The sequence below is a fragment of the Lissotriton vulgaris genome, chromosome 1_1, assembly GCF_964263255.1.
Source record: "Lissotriton vulgaris chromosome 1_1, aLisVul1.2, whole genome shotgun sequence".
In the NCBI taxonomy this organism is placed as follows: domain Eukaryota; kingdom Metazoa; phylum Chordata; class Amphibia; order Caudata; family Salamandridae; genus Lissotriton; species Lissotriton vulgaris.
Genome location: NC_141685.1, coordinates 881,052,541 through 881,071,815, shown reverse-complemented (window position 1 = coordinate 881,071,815; position 19,275 = coordinate 881,052,541). Strand labels below are relative to the sequence as shown.

Here is a 19,275-nt window from a genome sequence, read left to right as displayed (position 1 = left end):
CGAACCACAGTGTGTGCCCTTATGCAAGGATGCGTTTACTTCCCATGTACCGCACACAACCAGTCATTTCTCACGACGTACACGGACGGTTACGTCTCTTGCCGGAGCACCCGAAACCACAACCAAAATCAAAACAAACATAAGAAATCAAACCCAAATCACTGCTGTGTGCCACGCTACTCATTTTCAGATTGACATTTCAGACATACTGATAAAGGCTTCTCCTCTGAAGCATACATTTTGCCGTTAAGGAGTCGATAGCTTGTCTTAGGTAATGAAGAGACGGAACTGGTTATGTACTGATTTATGGTGACTGATGTGTAGATCAAATCGACTGAGAGTAGAAACAGCAACTTGAAAATGTTATTGGCTTGTTGATGCATTGAGGCCTTTATAAGCCAGTTGTCTAGATATGGATAGACAAAATTCTGAATTTCCGGAGATGTGTGGCGACCATTGCCGTGCACATCAAGAAAGTTCTGAGGGCTCATTTGAGCCAAAACTTATTGGAAATGGCTGTGTCCTACTACAAACCTCAGGAATTTGTGGTGCTTTCTGGCTATCAGGATATGAAAGTAAGCATCTTGATGATCTATGGAACAGAGCCAGTCCCATTGATGGATATGAGGATACATTTGATGTAATGAGGATAAATTTGATGCAATGCTTTCATTCTGAATTTTTTTCTCCGTATCCATTTGTTTTCAACTTTCAGATCTAATATGGGTCTGAATTAAATTTTTTGACCCTTCTTTGTCACAAAAAAAATGGGAAAATGTTTTCACTGCATGATTTTGCAGAAGAATGTTCACCTCTGGTCACAGTGTCTCTATATGTTGCTTGGACGATTTGGGTGGGACATTTAGCGGAGGACTGGAACACCTGAGACAGTAATCATTTTGAACAATATTCAGCACCCAGGTGTCTTTTTGTTTAGTAGAATTCCACTCTTTTATGCATTTACTAATACTTCTCTCTACATGAGTGGGTAATGCAGGTGGGGGAAGCAGACGCTCATTGCTTGGAGCCTGCAGGAGGTTTCTCTGTTTGAGCAATTTGGTGACTACCCCTTCCTTTTGGTTGACATCTTTGAAGTTGCTAGAAAGGCCTTTGTTGCTGTTGCTGTTGCTGTTGTTGGTGGTGGCGTTGACGCCACTGAGGGGGTTGAAACTCTGAGGGTAATAACGCGCCTCATAAGGCTTGTAAGAATGTTTTCTCTGCTCCCTGCTTTTTTACAGGCAACTGCTTTCAAGGTTTCCGTTTCTGTTTTCATGCGAGCCATTTCATCGTCTGTATGACTTCCAAATAAAGTGGTGCCAGAAAAAAGGGAAGTTGAGAATTGTCTGTTGAGCTTCTTGCTTCAGAGCTATCAAACGAAGCCAAGAATTTCTCCTAGGAGCTAATCTGTGGGAATAACTATGAGCTGCTAGCATGGAATAATAGATAGCACAGCTGATTATCTGGTTGCAGATCATCATGCCCTCATTCATAATTTCAGTGAAGGCATCTCTGAAGTCACTTGGGAGATCATCCACAGATTGTTGCAGGGAGTCCCATAAAAACCTTTCATGTCTGCCGTGGTGGGCTGAAGGGCTTACATACTTCATGTGGGTAGCTGCTATTCCACATACTTTGCACCCACCTGAGTCCAGTTTTCTGCTTTCTTTATCTGGTGGGACCATCGATAAAAGGGTTAGTTGAATGGACTTTCCTTGCAGCTCAGACTACGATTGAATCAGGAGAAATAAAATAATTGTGCATTAATCCCTGGTATGCCGCTTGCTTTTCTTGTCTGGAGTTCTGGAGAAGAAGTTTTGGTAATTATATATTACGGCAGCAGCCGCCACAGCAGGCACCGACACCGTTGGATGGTGAACCGCCATAGCAGCAATTGAAGTGTTTATATGATATATCAATTTAAAATTCTAAGATCTATTTGATTGGGGGCAATTTAGCGACTATTTTGTCCTCAGGTGCTTACCAGTATGGCCTGTACAATCAAGGTCCCAATAAGTCATATATGTCTATTTGTACGGGAGATGGATCCCTCTTCTGCTCCTCTTTTAATATTAGTTACCCAAGTTAGAACAGAAATCGCATTAAAAGTGTGACCCTCATCATGATACACAAAAGCATTTGCTATAATTCTATATTTCAAAAATTCAAAAAAGTACTAGCTATTTGTTGTACAAGTAAATCCTCTTTGCACTCCCTGTAGCTCTTTGGTACTCAGGTGATATTTCTAAAGTTTTGCTGCGATTGGATATTGTGTGCAATCATTTATTGCTCTCAGTTGTATTTGTGATGTCGTTAGATGTGGTCTGCTGCTTCTCTTTGTATCCGATGGCTTGACCTCCACCCTCCGTCTCATGGTCTCACTTAATGCTGCTGCTGTTGTCCATGTATAGCAAATACTGATCTTTGTTGAGTTTGACCATTTAGCGTTTGTCTTTCATCTCATGCTCTCAAATGCAGCTGGTGATATTGTCCTCCTATATCAAGTATTGGTTTTTGTAGCATCTGATGGTTTAGCAACTATTTTTCGTTTCTTAATGTCAATTGCAGCTCGTGATGTCGTCCTTGTATTTCGTCTACGATGCTTTGGATGAGGAGATTGAGCGTAACAAGACTCACCCGGGTTATGCTCCTGTCTACTTCCCTGATGAATTGCATCGCAAAGCAGCGCTGGAGCGTGACCTGGAATACTTCTATGGGCCACATTGGAGGCAAGAGATCCCCTGCCCCAAGGCCACCAGGAAGTATGTAGACAGACTCCATCAAGTAGGCCAGCGTGAGCCTGATCTTCTGGTAGCCCATGCCTATGTGTGTAAATGTATTTGAGCTTATATAGCGCACAGCTACCCACAAAGGGTTTCCCGGCGCTTGCTTAGGGAACCCGTCCTGGTATTCCCCTGTGAGATAACCCCGGCAGGGTATCCACAAGGTGAAAGCCAGGCATCCAGCCGCGAGGGGCCATTGTGGAGATTAAGCAAGCTATTGCCCAGAGTTGCAGAGTGTGAACCCGTGAGTTGAGAAGGCACCGGAGCGACAATTATCGAGTCCGTGGAATTTTTGAGCCCAAGACCCGCCGAGGCGGGGAATTGAACCCTGGTCCAGGGCCGATCTCAGCTTCCGGGTCTGCCGCCTCTAACCCCTGAGCCACACTTCTACACCCGCTACTTGGGGGACTTGTCCGGGGGGCAGGTGCTCAAAAAGATTCCACAAAAAGCCCTGCAGCTGCCCACATCTGGGGAGGGATTGGCCTTCTTCACATTTGATGGAGTGTCGAGCACCACAAAGTTCAAGCAGTTGTATCGTGCTCGCATGGATGCCATTGAAATGGACGACAGCACCAAGAGAAGGGTGCTGGATGAAGTGAAGAAGGCGTTCCTACTTAATGTGGAGGTGAGTGAGGAGTATGGATGAAGATTGTGCGATGGTGAATGGTGAACATGGGCAATCTTCCTTGGCTAGCAGAGCGCTGCCATTACCACAGCTTCATTGGCATCATTCACTGACCTCAACTGAGATCTCCCAGCCTTATAGGATCCTTGGCTAACAGTTGACTCACACCAAGCTGGCTCTCCTAGCACTAAAGCCTCCATGGCCACTACTCACGAACACCAGCCTGAGTCCTACACTCATGTTCATTGACACCAAGATGAGTACAACAGCCTCAGGGGCACACTCATGCTGACACCGATCTCACCTCGCTCTGTATTACTGCCTCATGGCCCCCTACACTCAAAGACACCAAGGTGAACCAACGCCAGTATTACAGCCCGCATCGGCGATACTGACTGACCCCTAGATGAGATCTCCCAGTACTACACCTTCATGGACCCCAATTCACTGATACCAAGCTTCGCTCCTCCATTAATACAGCTTCTGTCTCCCCACTCTCACTGACACCTGTCTGAGCTCTCTCAGTACTACACTCTCAGGCGGTCAGGCGAACTATCACCTACCTGACCTCTCGTGGTGCTGCTCTGAGCTCTCCACACTGACTGCACACTTCAACTTCATGACCTCAAACTCATTGGTAACGTTCAGTGCTCTGTAGACTTTCCCTGCCCCAAATCGTGGAACCCTTTTCTGATCATGCATTGACATTTTACTGTGGTGAAGCGAACCCTCCGCAGTCTCTGGCCCCCAGTTTTACTCCTTCGTTTCCCTCCCCGCTTCTAGGTCTTCGAAGAGCTCCAGGAGATGGTTTCTGACTCGACAAAGAAAATTGGCTGTCCCATCCAGGAAGTGCCTGAACTGCACAAGAGAATTCCCTCTGGCATCTCTAACAGTAAGGCCCTTGCAGCAGACCTCTGGCTAATGGGTAGACACACACACAAACAGAGCAGCCTACTGGACCGGACTGGGAACCAAAACTGGCTATGGCAAACTGTACAGACGGCCCCCCTGGGGGGAGGGTGGGTGTGCGGCCAAGATGTTTGCCAGGGCCGGTGTAGGCCTATTTTGTTACAGGCGGCCGATATTGCCAGCCCCCGGCAACAAAAATGGCCCCTTAGGTGGCCAAATCCGGCGATCCCGACCCTTTCTATAAAAGAGATAGTGGACACTGTTGCCCAGATGAAAAAGCTTTAGAATGAGGCATTTACAGCATGATTTGAAAAGAATGTGGCCAAATCTGCACATTTGCCAACGTCGACTTCTTTCTTTTTCTGTTTTATTCTTTCCTTTCTTATCTCCATATTTCTTTCCTACTTTCTATTTATTTATTTCCTCCCTTTTCATTCTCCTCTCATTCTGTATTACCATTTTTGATTTGTTCTGCCCATTCTTCTTTCAGGTGTCTTTTGAGCTCTCTGTCCTTCATTTTATTCATGTTTAATGTTTCTTCCTGTTTTACATCTTTACTTTCCTTAGTCCAATTCTAACATTCTTGTTTCATCTCCTGTACTTCCTCTGCCTCTTCTCTCATCCCTCCTTCTTCTTGAATTCCTTCCATTTGCTAATTCTATCTTTTCTTTCCTTCCACCTGTCTCTCATTTCTTATCCCCAATATTGTGTTCTATTTTCAGCTTTACTTTCTTTCTCTATTCCAATGTTGTAATTTCTCTGTTTCATCCTGCCACCCCTCTTTGTCTAAGTTTAATTATTTTCTTCCTGCTGCCATTCATTTCTCTTCCATTCTGTCACCATTTTCAACTTTTTGGAATTCTTCCAACCTTTCCCCATCCCACAGTTGTACGACTGTGATTTATTAGTCTTTTCTTCTGCTTTGCAATTACTTGCAAGCCAGAGATGAATGTTAAGAAAGGACATAAAACAATTTAATTTGTTGCATGCACACCGCTTAAGCTGGCAGAGTGGGGGCTTCGCTACGCCCTTGCATGAACACGCTGGCAACTGAGCCCTCACTAATGAAACTGCTCCGAGGGAGAAATATTTAAAACGTGTGTGAGTAGGCAGAAACAAATAAAGTCGCAGCTCAGAATCAGAAGAAGTTATTTTTAAATGTGACCTACCGATGGTGTTGAAAAACAAATACAAGCTTACGTTTCCATATGCCGGTCTGCACACGCGCAAGATCTGAAGCAGGAGGGATCCAGCGTAGGTCTAGGACCAGTGGCAGCTGGCAGGGGACGCGGTGGTGAGGCGAGAGATGGAGGAGCAGGGAGACAAAAAAAATCCACTCACCTCTCGCTGCCGGCTGGCCGGCCCTCCCCTTCGGTCTCTTCAGCCGCCTTCTCCTATGCTTCCGTAGCGAAGGAAGCAGGAAGCACACAGGCTCCCTCCCCTAAGCCAATCACACTGCTACAATGCAGCATTGTGATTGGTCTGAGTTCAGTGGTTCGGCGTTCAGTTGGGGATTGTGAGGCTTTGCATGTTCTTCACCAGGCTGTGCAAAGCAAGCCTAGTAGGAAGATGCAAAGTGTGCAGGACTGTTAGGCCGGCCCAAGAGGGCCAGCCAAGCAGTCATGCGCACTTGGAGTGGACAAACCACTCCTCCCCCGTAACCCTAGCCCTGCCCTGCCATAACCCAGCCCGTAGTGAAAAATAAAATGATAATAACCCTGTTATTATCATTTTATTTTTCTGCTGCACTTCTCTTAAAGCAGTGTGGCAACGCTCCTCCACCTCCTAGAAGGAGCCGCCACGGTCTAGGATTCATGCCAGATTATCAGGCTAAACATGGACTAATTAATTGTATAAAGCAAACACAAGGAGATAATGGACGGAGCGCTGAAACTTTTCAGACACTCACCCCCATTCACAGATCTGGGTTGAATCCATCATCGTTCTTTAGCTCACTTCGCCACCCCAGTTCAGACACAGCTATATGCAAATTCAATTCAATTCAATTCAAATAATCTTTATTTCGATCGTTACAGATCATAAAAGATATACAATAAACACACCATAAAAACTATAAAAATGAGTTCAGTATTTAGAAGTTTTAAAAGTTCATGATTACAGTCTAAAAGAATGAGTACATTTTGGATTAAGAATTGATAGATCGTGCCGCATTAGAGTCCTTTATAATTCTTGCACGTGCTCTCCACATTGCCGTCAAAAATTTCGCCATGACAAAGACAGTTGGAGGTGTTAAATCAGTCTTAAGCACTCTGTAGGCTGGGGCATAACTTCGAAAGCCCAAATTCCTTAGATAAGGGACCAGCCAATAGCTCCTGATTTTACTGTAGGCTCTACAAAACAGGACCACGTGTAGGTCACTTTCCAGCTTGTAATTGCATGCTGGGCAGTTGGCCAGCTCCGAGTTACTGTCCCAAGATTTAGTAAAGGACCTCAAGGGTAGCGATCCGTATCTCCATTGCAGGTAGATCTTTCTTACATACACGGGGGACATGGCATCTAAGACATACTCAGGGCTGTAGGAGTCTTTTGCTTTGGTAAATATGTCAGTTAAAGAACCTTCCCGGATTAAACTCAGAGATCTCTGAGACATAAAGCTATAAAACAGTCTGGAAAGTTCTTTCCTCGGAAGCCTTGTGGACGTTACTTCCGGGTTACACCATAGCTCTGGGACTCCGAGAGTCGTGCACATGTCCCTAATGTACTTCAGCCAAGGGATTTTGGACACATGTATTGACCTTAGAAGCTCCTGTAGTTCGCTTCTATAATGGCCCAGATCCTGGCTGCTCCACAGACGTCTCCAGTATGTCAAAGGTTTGAGGCCCAGTTCTTCAGTGATTGGACGAAGTGCCAAGTCCATTCTTAAGGGGACAAGGGGACTACTCGGTGGGAGGGTCGCTAGTTGTCTAATAAAGTTGTTTTCTGCGACCTGTATAGTCTGGAGCGGTGTATGTCCCCATAGCTCGGCCCCATAAGTAATGCCTCCTCGAGCTTGGGCTTTGTAAATGTGTATTGCAGGTGCCAGTGGACGGAGATAGGATTTATTGGCAATTCTTGTGATAGCACCAGCCCTCTGAATTAGTTTCGTGGTTGCCTTTGTTTTGTGTGGCAGCCAAGTTAGGTTCTGATTCAGGGTTATGCCAAGGTACTCAATTACAAAGACTCTTTCTAGGGATGTAGATCCCAAGCGGGGATTTGGGCAGCTTTTGGGCTTTTGACTGAGAATCATGAATTTGGTCTTGGAGGGGTTTATTTCTAATCCCCTTTCATTGCAGAACTCCAAGAACCCATTCAAGATCCTCTGTAGCCCCATTGGTGTTTTTGACAACAGCAGGGTGTCGTCTGCGAACATAATCGCTGGCACCCTGCTGTTGTTTAATTGTGGCGCATCGACATTAGGGATCCTGCTCAAATACTCTATCACCCCGTTCGTAAATAGACAGAACAGGGTCGGCGCCAACACGCATCCCTGCCTTACCCCGCGTTGGACAGGGAACCTATCTGTCAGCCTACCTCCCTTTCCATATCTTACACGGGCGTAGTTGTCTGTGTGTAGCCTGATTAGAATCTGGAGAATATCTCCCGGGACACCCAGATCCGCCAGTACCGCCCACAACTTGGTCCGAGGGACCAAGTCGAAGGCGGCACGGAGGTCTACAAAGACCCATACAGTGACCCACCCTCTAAATGAGTCGTCTTCCAAAACAGGATGTTTAATCTAAGTATTTGGTCAACTGTTGAGACTCCCTTCCTGAATCCCACCTGGAGAGGACTTAAAATATCAGTCTCCTCCATCCAGGTATGAAGCCTATCCAGGATTAATCTGCCAAATAACTTTTGGGTTACATCAATGAGGCTGATTGGGTGATAGTTGGCGGGGAGCAGGGGCGACCCCTTTTTAAATATCGGGACCACCTCCGCTCCCAGCCAAGTATCTGGTATTTTCATCCCCCCCAGCACTGCATTGAATAAAACCATCAAGTAAGGTGCCCAAATCCCGGGTTCCTGTTTGAAGAGATCGCCCGGCACCCTGTCCAGGCCTGGGGCCTTTCCGGAGGAGAGCCCTGCTATTGCCACCCTAATGTCTTTAATAGTGAAAGGGGCAGAAGTGTGTGTGTTGTGAGTAATGGATGTTGTGGTTACTAACTCCTCGTTTTCGGGGGAATATAGCTGCTGGAAGTGATCCTGCCAAACGTTTGCAGCGATGTTTGGTTCGATTGCCGAGGGAAGATCCCCGCTCCCATGGTTAATTATTCTCCAGAATCTACGGGAGTCCCTTTTGGCTAGGGACTCCGATAGATTCTCCCAGTGCTGCACGTCCCACTCTATTTTAGCATTCGCAATAAGTGATTTGTAAGCACTCCTTTTAGAGCGAATCTCCTCCCTGGAGCCTCCCTCTTTTATGGTAGATAAGAGGTCTCGCTTTGCCAATCTACAAGTGCTATTATACCAGGTATTTTTGGTTGAACCCTGTTGTCTTGGACGCCCTGTGCTGAAAAAATCAGCTTCAAGCTTCTTGATTAGGTGTACGTGTAGTTGAGCTAAGTCCTCACTAGTATCTTTTGTGGAATCAAGGCTCCATAGGTCAAAGGCCTCCTCGAGGATAGGAATAATCCCAGCATAAAGGGATGCAAGCTTCTCTCCACTGGAGGCGAGCCTTTCCCATCTTATCCGCCTCCTGTTATTCTCCAAGAGGTGTCCTCTTTTCAATTCCTGACCACATAACACAGTCTCCCCCGGAGGAGGGATGGCATACTCCAATTCCAAGGCATTGTGATCACTGTCATGCCTGACTACTATTTTAAAATCCAGTACCCTTTTCCATTCCTGCATTTGTACAAGGAAGTAATCTAGTCTGGATTGCCTCCCTGCTTTGTTGAATGTACATTTAGACGGGATATCAGACCTGGTGCGGCCGTTACAGGCTCTCAAACCATAGGTGAGATTTAGTGTGTTTATTTGGACGGCCAAAGGTGTCCAAGCTCTGGGAGGGGGTGCTACAGTCTGAGGGACCTGCCAACTTGAATCCTCCTCTAGGGAGGGTCCATCAAGTAGACCTGGTAGTGGCTCAAAATGTGAATTGAAGTCCCCCCCTATTAGGTAAGACATATCCCCAGGGATGGTTTCTAGAAGGGACGACAGTGTTTCTATGGTTTTGGAGGTGGCTGCTATTTGCACTGGCCTGGAATAGATATTTATAACTAGTAATTTAAAAGGACCTGGCCATTCCAGTAGGACGGCCAGTATATCTTCCGAGTCTGCTGGATATCTTGAGGCTATACATCCTAGGTCTGAGGCAACCCAGGTTGCTAGACCTCCAGATGGTCGGCCTCTCCGCCCCATAGAGCTGGGATTGAAAAAGACTGAAATCCCCTAAAGGAAGTCTCATCCCTTGTCCAGGTCTCTTGGAAGAGACAAACGCTTTTTGGGTCTATTAACTCAGCCCATAAATCCGAATCTATTTTATTGGTCAGGCCTGCTACATTCCAAGAAAGGAGTTTTAGAGTTTGGGGGGCGGTCTGTGTGCCAATTTGGCTAGCCCTTTGGCTAGTATGGTCTGGCCTTGAAGTACTGTCTAATTGCCCTTCATCCATCAATGGGGCTACTAGGATAATTTCCCTTTTATTTGACTCATAGGGTAGGTCTGAAGACCCAGTAGTAGATTTCTCCTCCCTGAGATTAAGGGAGACATGGTTGCCTTGATCGAACCCTGGTAGACTCTCTTTTACCCCTTCTTCAGCGGCCAACTGTCAGTCCACCATTTCTAAGCAGTCATAGCGGTTAGACAATGGTAGAAATGGTGGCTGATAAAATCTTGGGGGCCATGGCTCCTCTCTATCAAATCCACCCCTTCCCATTCCTCTTCTCTGTACAGTTTCCCATCCCTGGGAATCGCTATATGTGGATGGATGAATAGGGGGTATTCGTAGTTGATTAAAAGGGATTCTCCTCCTTCCCTGATTACCCTCCCAATTTCCCAGTAAGTCCTGACGATGTCCTCTCCTCTGGACATTATTTGCATAGTCGTTAGGTGGATAGAAAAACGAAAGAGGGACTGGGTAAATGGTGCTCCCTTCATCCTCCAGAAAGGAACTACAGATGAACGAAACTGTTCCTGGTTCTTTAAAACTCACTAGTATACAGTCACCACTGATTGTTTTAGGTCTCTTACCTACCCACGAGACTCTTCTTACCATGCGAATATCGCTGGTCTTGCCTCTGGGAAGCGGTCTATATGTTGAGAGCCAATTAATTACTTTGTTTTTTAGTGACTCCCCTGTCTCATATGAGTCTGATTTTAATTTGGGAACCCCAACTAAAATAACCGTATATGGAGCTACCTCAGGTGGGAGATTAACGGTGACTGTTCTTGGTGGTTTTGCCGTAGCATTATTCAAATCGGGTACATTTTGATTGGTATTCAGAGGGGGTTTGAGGGGACTTTTGTGTTGTGGATTGGGCTGCGTATTATCATTAGCTATCCGTGATTGTTGTTGCGTGATAGGGGGTTGTTTGTTGGGGACGCCTCCAGAAGTTGCTGGGATTACTGTTATAGCCTTTGATTTTAATGATTGATTGCTATGTGGTTTAATATTTTTAGCCCCCGCTGCAGTTGTTGTTGCTGCCTCATTGGCTTTTACAGGTTTAGGGGGAGCCGAGTTGTTGTTATGTTTTAGATCAGTGGTGGAGGGTGTGGGGCGAGGGGCCCCCGATTTCCAACCATCCATAAATTGTAAGGCAGTTTTCTCAATTTTAACTAGTCTCGCCTCCATTTTTATCAGGCGAGCTTCCAGAGGGCTTATGATTGACTTAAGGAGGTGGCCTATGTCAGCTAAAGTTATGTCCTCCTCAGCTGACTCAGAATTGTGTTCAGTGGAGGGAAGTGGCCGATCAGTGAGGGTATCACTGGGCGGTTCCTGGGAGGGGTCAATTGATATCACAGGTGGTGTTCTGTCCTGGGTAGTATGATCTGTACTAGTTGTATTGTGTTTTGACCCTACCTTTTGCTTCGTTTTTTTTGCCTTCCTTTCCTTAATACTCTGTTTCCCAGTTTTCCTTTTTTGTATGGCGCCCTCCCTTAGCCCCGGGTCTACGCTAGATGACCCCAGTAAATTTGGGGTATCAGCTGTAGTGGCAAGTTCTTCCCTCAGAGAGATAGGGCTCTGGATGGTTATATCAGTGTCCTCCCCCACTTCTGTCGTATTTAGTGGTTGAGTGATTTGTGTTAGAGGGAGTGAAAGAAGGCTCATATCATCTAGATCGCTTAGTGTTCCTTCGGAGAGATCTATACTAGTGGTTCGCTGTACCCCACCGCAAGCTCCAAGCTGTGGGCTAACTATGGCCCGCCTATCCTCAGGGGTTTTCGCCATTGCTATAACCCCCATCGATGACCTCCTGACCCATTCTATTTCCTGCGAGATTCGCCTTTCTAGGAGGGTGATATCGTCTATCAAAAGGGAACCTGCCTTCAGGAAATAGTTGTCAATTGTACCTTGATTTGGGGCGGTTGTAATGGGGCCATTAGCTGCCAGGCTAGCTTTGCTCCTAGTCTCCATTTTGCTCATAGTGAGCAGTATGGCTCAAGGGCACCTAAGGGTGTGACAGTGAATTACTATGTTCGAAGATGGGTATAAGGGAAAAGCCTGATGTATATGGAGAGGCCCAGTCCAGTCTCTCACGTTCTCGAACGGCCTCAAACGGCCCGCTCTTTGCCCGGTCTTCGCCCCGGTCGCTACCGCGCAGCGGTGTCTCCAAACTGTAAAATAGGGCTAGGGCAGGGGGCGTGGCCGGCAGGGAGAGCGGCCACAGGTGTGACACGCAGGGACTCCTGGGCAATGGAGTCCCTGCTGGGCTGCTCGCAGCCCTGACGGTGTGTAAGGAGATTCAAGAAGTGTTCAGTTCCCCTCACAAAGCCCCGCAGTGAGTGCAGGCGCAGCGGGACCCGCGCAGCGGGTCCGGCAAGACATGAAGCTTCCCTTAGAACGATCCAACGACGGCTGGCACAAAGGAGGTAGGAGCTTCCACACAATGCTCCGAGATTCAACAGGACAAAAGTTTCCCGCTTGCTTGAGGATGATGTGCACTTTTGAACAGCCGGGGGGCGTGGCCGGCAGGGAGAGCGGCCACAGGTGTGACACGCAGGGACTCCTGCTCAATGGAGTCCCTGCTGGGCTGCTCGCAGCCCTGCCGGTGTGTAAGGAGATTCAAGAAGTGTTCAGTTCCCCTCACAAAGCCCCGCAGTGAGTGCAGGCGCAGCGGGACCCGCGCAGCGGGTCCGGCAAGACGTGAAGCTTCCCTTAGAACGATCCAACGACGGCTGGCACAAAGGAGGTAGGAGCTTCCACACAATGCTCCGAGATTCCACAGGACAAAAGTTTCCCGCTTGCTTGAGGATGATGTGCACTTTTGAACAGCCGGGGGGCGTGGCCGGCAGGGAGAGCGGCCACAGGTGTGACACGCAGGGACTCCTGGGCAATGGAGTCCCTGCTGGGCTGCTCGCAGCCCTGCCGGTGTGTAAGGAGATTCAAGAAGTGTTCAGTTCCCCTCACAAAGCCCCGCAGTGAGTGCAGGTGCAGCAGGACCCGCACAGCGGGTCCGGCAAGACGTGAAGCTTCCCTTAGAACGATCCAACGACGGCTGGCACAAAGGAGGTAGGAGCTTCCACACAATGCTCCGAGATTCCACAGGACAAAAGTTTCCCGCTTGCTTGAGGATGATGTGCACTTTTGAACAGCCGGGGGGCGTGGCCGGCAGGGAGAGCGGCCACAGGTGTGACACGCAGGGACTCCTGGGCAATGGAGTCCCTGCTGGGCTGCTCGCAGCCCTGCCGGTGTGTAAGGAGATTCAAGAAGTGTTCAGTTCCCCTCACAAAGCCCCGCAGTGAGTGCAGGCGCAGCGGGACCCGCGCAGCGGGTCCGGCAAGACGTGAAGCTTCCCTTAGAACGATCCAACGACGGCTGGCACAAAGGAGGTAGGAGCTTCCACACAATGCTCCGAGATTCCACAGGACAAAAGCCTAGTAGGAAGATGCAAAGTGTGCAGGACTGTTAGGCCGGCCCAAGAGGGCCAGCCAAGCAGTCATGCGCACTTGGAGTGGACAAACCACTCCTCCCCCGTAACCCTAGCCCTGCCCTGCCATAACCCAGCCCGTAGTGAAAAATAAAATGATAATAACCCTGTTATTATCATTTTATTTTTCTGCTGCACTTCTCTTAAAGCAGTGTGGCAGTCTCCTAGAAGGAGCCGCCACGGTCTAGGATTCATGCCAGATTATCAGGCTAAACATGGACTAATTAATTGTATAAAGCAAACACAAGGAGATAATGCACGGAGCGCTGAAACTTTTCAGACACTCACCCCCATTCACAGATCTGGGTTGAATCCATCATCGTTCTTTAGCTCACTTCGCCACCCCAGTTCAGACACAGCTATATGCAAATCAGTCTGTACCCTATGCATCAAAGGAACAGTCCAGCCAGAACTGCCAAGACATGTATATCTTCCCTGGACCGGAAACAAGCATCCTGGGCCCGGTTTCGAGTTAACAGCCCTCATCAGCCAGAATAGCTTGAATCCAGTGGCAAATGAGCAGGGGACCCACGTCTGGGCATACCCTGCCAATTTAGGGCGAACAAAGCAAACACAAGGAGATGATGGAGGGAGCACTGAAACTTTTCAGACACTCACCCCCAGTCACAGATCTGGGTTGAATCCATCATCGTTCTTTAGCTCACTTTGCCACCCCAGTTCAGACACAGCTATATGCAAATCAGTCTCTACCCTATGCATCAAAGGAACAGTCCAGCCAGAACTGCCAAGACATGTATGTCTTCCCTGGACCGGAAACAAGCATCCTGGGCCCGGTTTCGAGTTAACAGCCCTCTTCAGCCAGAATAGCTTGAATCCAGTGGCAAATGAGCAGGGGACCCACGTCTGGGCATACCCTGCCAACTTAGGGCGAACAAAGCAAACACAAGGAGATGATGGAGGGAGCACTGAAACTTTTCAGACACTCACCCCCAGTCACAGATCTGGGTTGAATCCATCATCGTTCTTTAGCTCACTTCGCCACCCCAGTTCAGACACAGCTATATGCAAATCAGTCTCTACCCTATGCATCAGAGGAACAGTCCAGCCAGAACTGCCAAACCATGTCTTCCCTGGACCGGAAACAAGCATCATGGGACCATTTTTGCACCAACAGCAAAACTGTCCACAGATACAAGTAACACATTGAGACGCCCAGTTTGATAAAAGTATGATGCGACGGCCAGGTAGCCACTCTGCAAATCTACAGGATAGAGACACCAGCCGCCTCAGCAAAGGAAGTGCACACAGACAGAGTGAAGTGCCTCTGGACCCTAGTCAGAGGAGCCAGACCCACCGACTTATAGGACTGGTAAACTGCCAAGCGCACCCATCAACTGATGGTGGAAGTAGATACCTTCTTACCCTTAGCTACTCCTGCACAGGACACAAACAGAGCAGGGAAAACACAAAAGACAAAAGCCCGCTGGCTCAGAGCCAATAGCTGAAAAATAAAACAATATTTTATTATCATTTTATTTTTCAGCTGCTGGCTGAGCCAGAGTGTGTAGGGAGGGGCGGGACAGGGCCATGGCAGATGGAGTGGAGTGATGTGCACTGCTAAGTGAGCATGTCGCCTGACCAAACAGACATACACAGCCAGGTTTCTGCAACCCAGCTGTATTGCACAGCTGGGATGGAGAAACAGCACAGACTCCCTGTGCCTGAGCGATCGTTAAACCAACCTGCTCAGGTTAATCCCCACGCTGCTGTCGTGCTTAATAATCTAGCATGAGAGCAGCGCGAGGATTCGATGGGGAGTCTTTGATGCTGTCCCAGGGAGACTGCTGGGAGCAGGAAGCACAGGAGCACCAAGGCATGAGGCGGCCTGCAGCATCAGGTGAGCTTTATTTGTTTATTATTAACTCCCCGCACTCCTCCCATGGCCCCTCCACCCACACCACCACTTTTTATTTATGTCGGCCACCACTGCAATGACTATGAGTGACACTTTTTCGGGAGCAAAATCAACCAATGAAGATGAGGGAAACGTATAAATATCAGAAGTTACACCCATTTGAGCAACAAGAAACTCTAGGAAGATCTTAAAACTGCTGCAAAGCACCGGAAATGGAAGGGCACTAGGATGTGAGAGAGGCCCCAGAATGGAGCCTGCCTTACTGACGCTCAACGCAACTTTGTGCAGACAGCGATTACATTGCAGAGCTCAGCTCAGGCACTATAACTTAACTTGAAGGCCATAGCTGCCAAGTTTTCAGATTGCTTATGTGTGACATTTCCATGGTTTCCGTACCCTTACAGGTGACATCCAACTATCAAATGTGTGACCCTTTGAGTGATACTTTCTTGCGAGTAAAACCAGGCAAAGAGTGCATGGAAATACCAGAAAGTATACACTTTTGATCAATGAGAAGCTCTAAAAATATCTTTACTACTGCAAAACCCCTGAAATGGATGCCTGTACAGTGCAACTTCTCTTGTAAACTGTGTGTAATACAATTTTAAAACAATAACATGCATTTTCACAGTGGTTTTAGTTGCAGGCTGGGACGTCATTGCACTGTAACACACACGTCATTATTCCCCCTGTACCAGGACTCTAATCTCTCTAATTACACACAATACTTCTGCAATAATTGCATTAACCAACTGAGATTTTACAATGTAAAAGAGTGCATTTCCCCTATAATCTCCTTGTTTCTGTTGCGTGTGAGACCTAGGCTGCATTGGCTGCTCGAGCTGTCAAAGTTAAAGCCATTATGACCTCTGCAAATTGCTCCAGATATTTTTTTGAAGAGTGGCTATAGTACAGGGCACCAGAGAATATGGGATACTGACACCTTGGGTTTCACTTCTGAAAGGAGATGAGATTTGACACACACCATTCATCTCAAATTATTTCATGTGAGTTATTCCCTCTTTGTGGATGGAACAAGTTAACCTAAATCCATGACTTTTTTGTGCGTTTCAAATGTCTGAAATATAAATTAAGAAAAATATGCCTCACTTTGATGTAAACGAATTGGAATTACGGTCTACTATTATTAAAACATAATTTCTTTCATCTAATATTAAGTTTTATGGAACTTGATTGGAGTGCTGTATCACATTGTATTGACAAGAATTGAAGGATATTGTTTTCTAGGAGGCATAGCGGTATTAAGCCTCAGATCCCTGGCACCCTGAGAGTAAGACTTAACTACAACCCACTTGTATGATGGGGCAGTCACAATTGCCCCATACCCTGCCTTTCTTTGTGTTTGTATTGTTCAAACATATGCCTGCAGTGGTCAGAGTGAACTTGAGTGCAGAGTCAGAGAGACAGTGAGTGACTTCCCCAGGGTGCCAGTTCACAGGGGCCTGGGGCAGTGCGCATGCTCGGCAGAGCGCTTCATTTGTCACGGTCTCAGTGGTGCTTCTGCTGGCATGGAGCTTCAGTGCCGCTGCAAGTCCACCGGCTTCAGAGTCTGCTGGCTGCAGACATGAAGTCATCAGAGTTGTCCCTTGTGGTCTCTGGCGCTAGGAAGCAGCATACCAGCTCCTCTCTTGACTTGACCCGGGGCCCGAGCAATTTAGGAGAAAGTGCATTCAGTTCTGCCGCGTGCTGCAACGGTTGTGGGTGTCATTAGTGTCAGATGGACAGGCACTTGAGGGAAAAGGTGCCGCTCTGACGGTCACCAAAAAAGAAAACAAAACTTGAGGTGCTGGAGTGCCTACCTCGGAGCAATTCTAAATAACCCTGCAGAGTGTTCCTGGGGCAGGCGCGCCTTGACGGAATATATCAACAGCAGTGCTTTAAATGGGCCGGTACTCACAGGTACTGAGTACCGGCACTTCTTCGTTTTATCTCTCTGTGTACCGGCATTTCTCTTACTGCCGAGCAGAGTACCGGTACCCATTAAACGCTGGTGCTGGCGGCCTGTCTCTGACGGCCAAGGCACTTCTGTGAACCTGAGCCGAGCCCCTGCTGGACTATTCAGCTTGGGCTCATCTGCATACCGTCGGCCCGTCGGGGTGTTCACCATCATGCTGTGTGCAAACAAAGAAATTGAGGCAACCCGGTGACACCGCTATTCAGAAAGCCGTGGGAGGTAACCAGGTTCAAATGGCTTTAATCACACCTCATTCTTTTGTGTAAGTGTCTGCTTATGATTGTCTGCTTGCCTGTGATTGATTTGTGTGAGATAAATACGAGAGAAAGGGGGAAAGAGTAGAGACACATCTTGGAAGGTATCTTAAAGGAAATATGTTGAATGGTTGTGTGTGCAGGTCTGCTTTTTTCTGTGTCCCTCGAGAATATGTAGTATTGTGCCAAGCAACAGCAATTAACAATATAGATGTTGCAAATATTAAAAAAACAAGGAAATGTTAAAATATCACTGCGTTTGGCTATGTTGTGTAAGGAGTAAACAAACCTTCTTTGTTTATTGAAAGACATTTCTCGTGTTTTGGTATGTGCTGGCAAGTTGTATAGAAGTCAAGAAGTATCGGCATGACTTTTCCTAAGCCCCGCCCCCAAGCCCCGTACACTCGCCACATTTAAATGAGTACCTGCACTATTTCTCTTCCATTTAAAGCACTGATCAACAGGGAAGGCGCTGCCCCATAGATCTACGTGGGCCTGGCACTGGCTGCAAGTGACAGCAATTCTGTTATCACCAACTGAGGAGCAGTCAGTGTCAGGCACACTGATATTTACCAACAGTAACCGGCCACATACTTAAAAGGGTGATTTCTGATGTGTGGTGCATGTGCTAGAGCGCGCAGTGGCCCCAGGTCACCCGGGTTACCAATTCTCTACACGTACTGGGCCCTTGACGTAAAAAAAACCTTTTATTATCACACTTATTTTGTTTGGGTGAACCGGGTGAGGATTTCTCCTCCTGCACGCTGCTAAGAGTAATCAAGTTTGGATTTACCTCTGCTTACCATGTACCCGACTTACCACAGGCACAATTCTTACGATGGACCTAGAGCTATCAGGGAAAATAGTAGACAGGCCTAACATCAAGTACTCTTTATAGTCAGAATAATACTTTCCACAATTCTATAAAATGACCACAGACACCTGATGAAGTTTAAAACTTTATATAAGGTTTCAAAAGGAAGATGCCAAGATAATAAGCGATACACAGAATAATATATCAAACATTAAAATCAACACCAATAGGTAACTTTGCATCAAAAATATGACCATTAGGATATATGGGAAGACTAAAGGTAGAAGTTTTTTTTTTTTAGAACCAAACTAGTCACTGCAATTTTATACTAGAACATAGGAATGGGATTGGACCTAGAACATGTACTTAACCTAAGTGTTTAAACTATTCTTGCTAAGTTCACTGTAATCCACTAAAGGAAAGGGAAAAACGGGAACATGCTATTACTTTTATAAAATCAATGAATTCCTAAAGGAGAGGGGGAGAGAAGGAACCAACTAAAATCAGACACATATATTGCTATTTCAACGGCAGTAGAGCAATATCACAGGTAAGAATGCTTTAATAGATCAGACAAGAGTGAGGGAGAAAGAGAGAGATAGAGGTTCGCAAACCCACAATCAATAATTACCTAGTTCAGATTGAAGACCAACCCTGGCCACGGGTCAGTTGGGAAGACGGGGACAGGGACTCTCAGAAAAGGAATGCCAGAATGCGAGCAGGTACAGCTCACGGATAGTAAGGACAGGATACCCCTCAGGTTCAGGTCAAAGGACTGGGCCTCCCAGGGTACGACCAACACCCACAGCTTCGGACAGCAACGCCTGCGTTACCCCCTCCTGCAAGTAATCCGCCAGAAACCCCGATTGGATTTTCGAATTCCCCAGCAAAGTGCTTCGCCAGCACTTAGGATTTTCCACCCCTTAGGAGATTGTGGAAAGTATAGACAAAGTGC

At 47.1% G+C, this 19,275-nt stretch overlaps 1 pseudogene across 1 annotated transcript in view; it reads left to right on the top strand.

The window, feature by feature from the left end:
* The window catches only part of LOC147748084 (heme oxygenase 1-like), an 80,260-nt pseudogene that overhangs the window by 34,917 nt on the left and 26,068 nt on the right, over positions 1-19,275 (top strand). Inside the window, exons 3-5 of the transcript XR_015296643.1 lie at positions 2,566-2,823; positions 3,160-3,405; positions 4,189-4,297. The product of XR_015296643.1 is annotated as a heme oxygenase 1-like (transcript). The remainder of the gene's footprint in view (positions 1-2,565; positions 2,824-3,159; positions 3,406-4,188; positions 4,298-19,275) is intronic.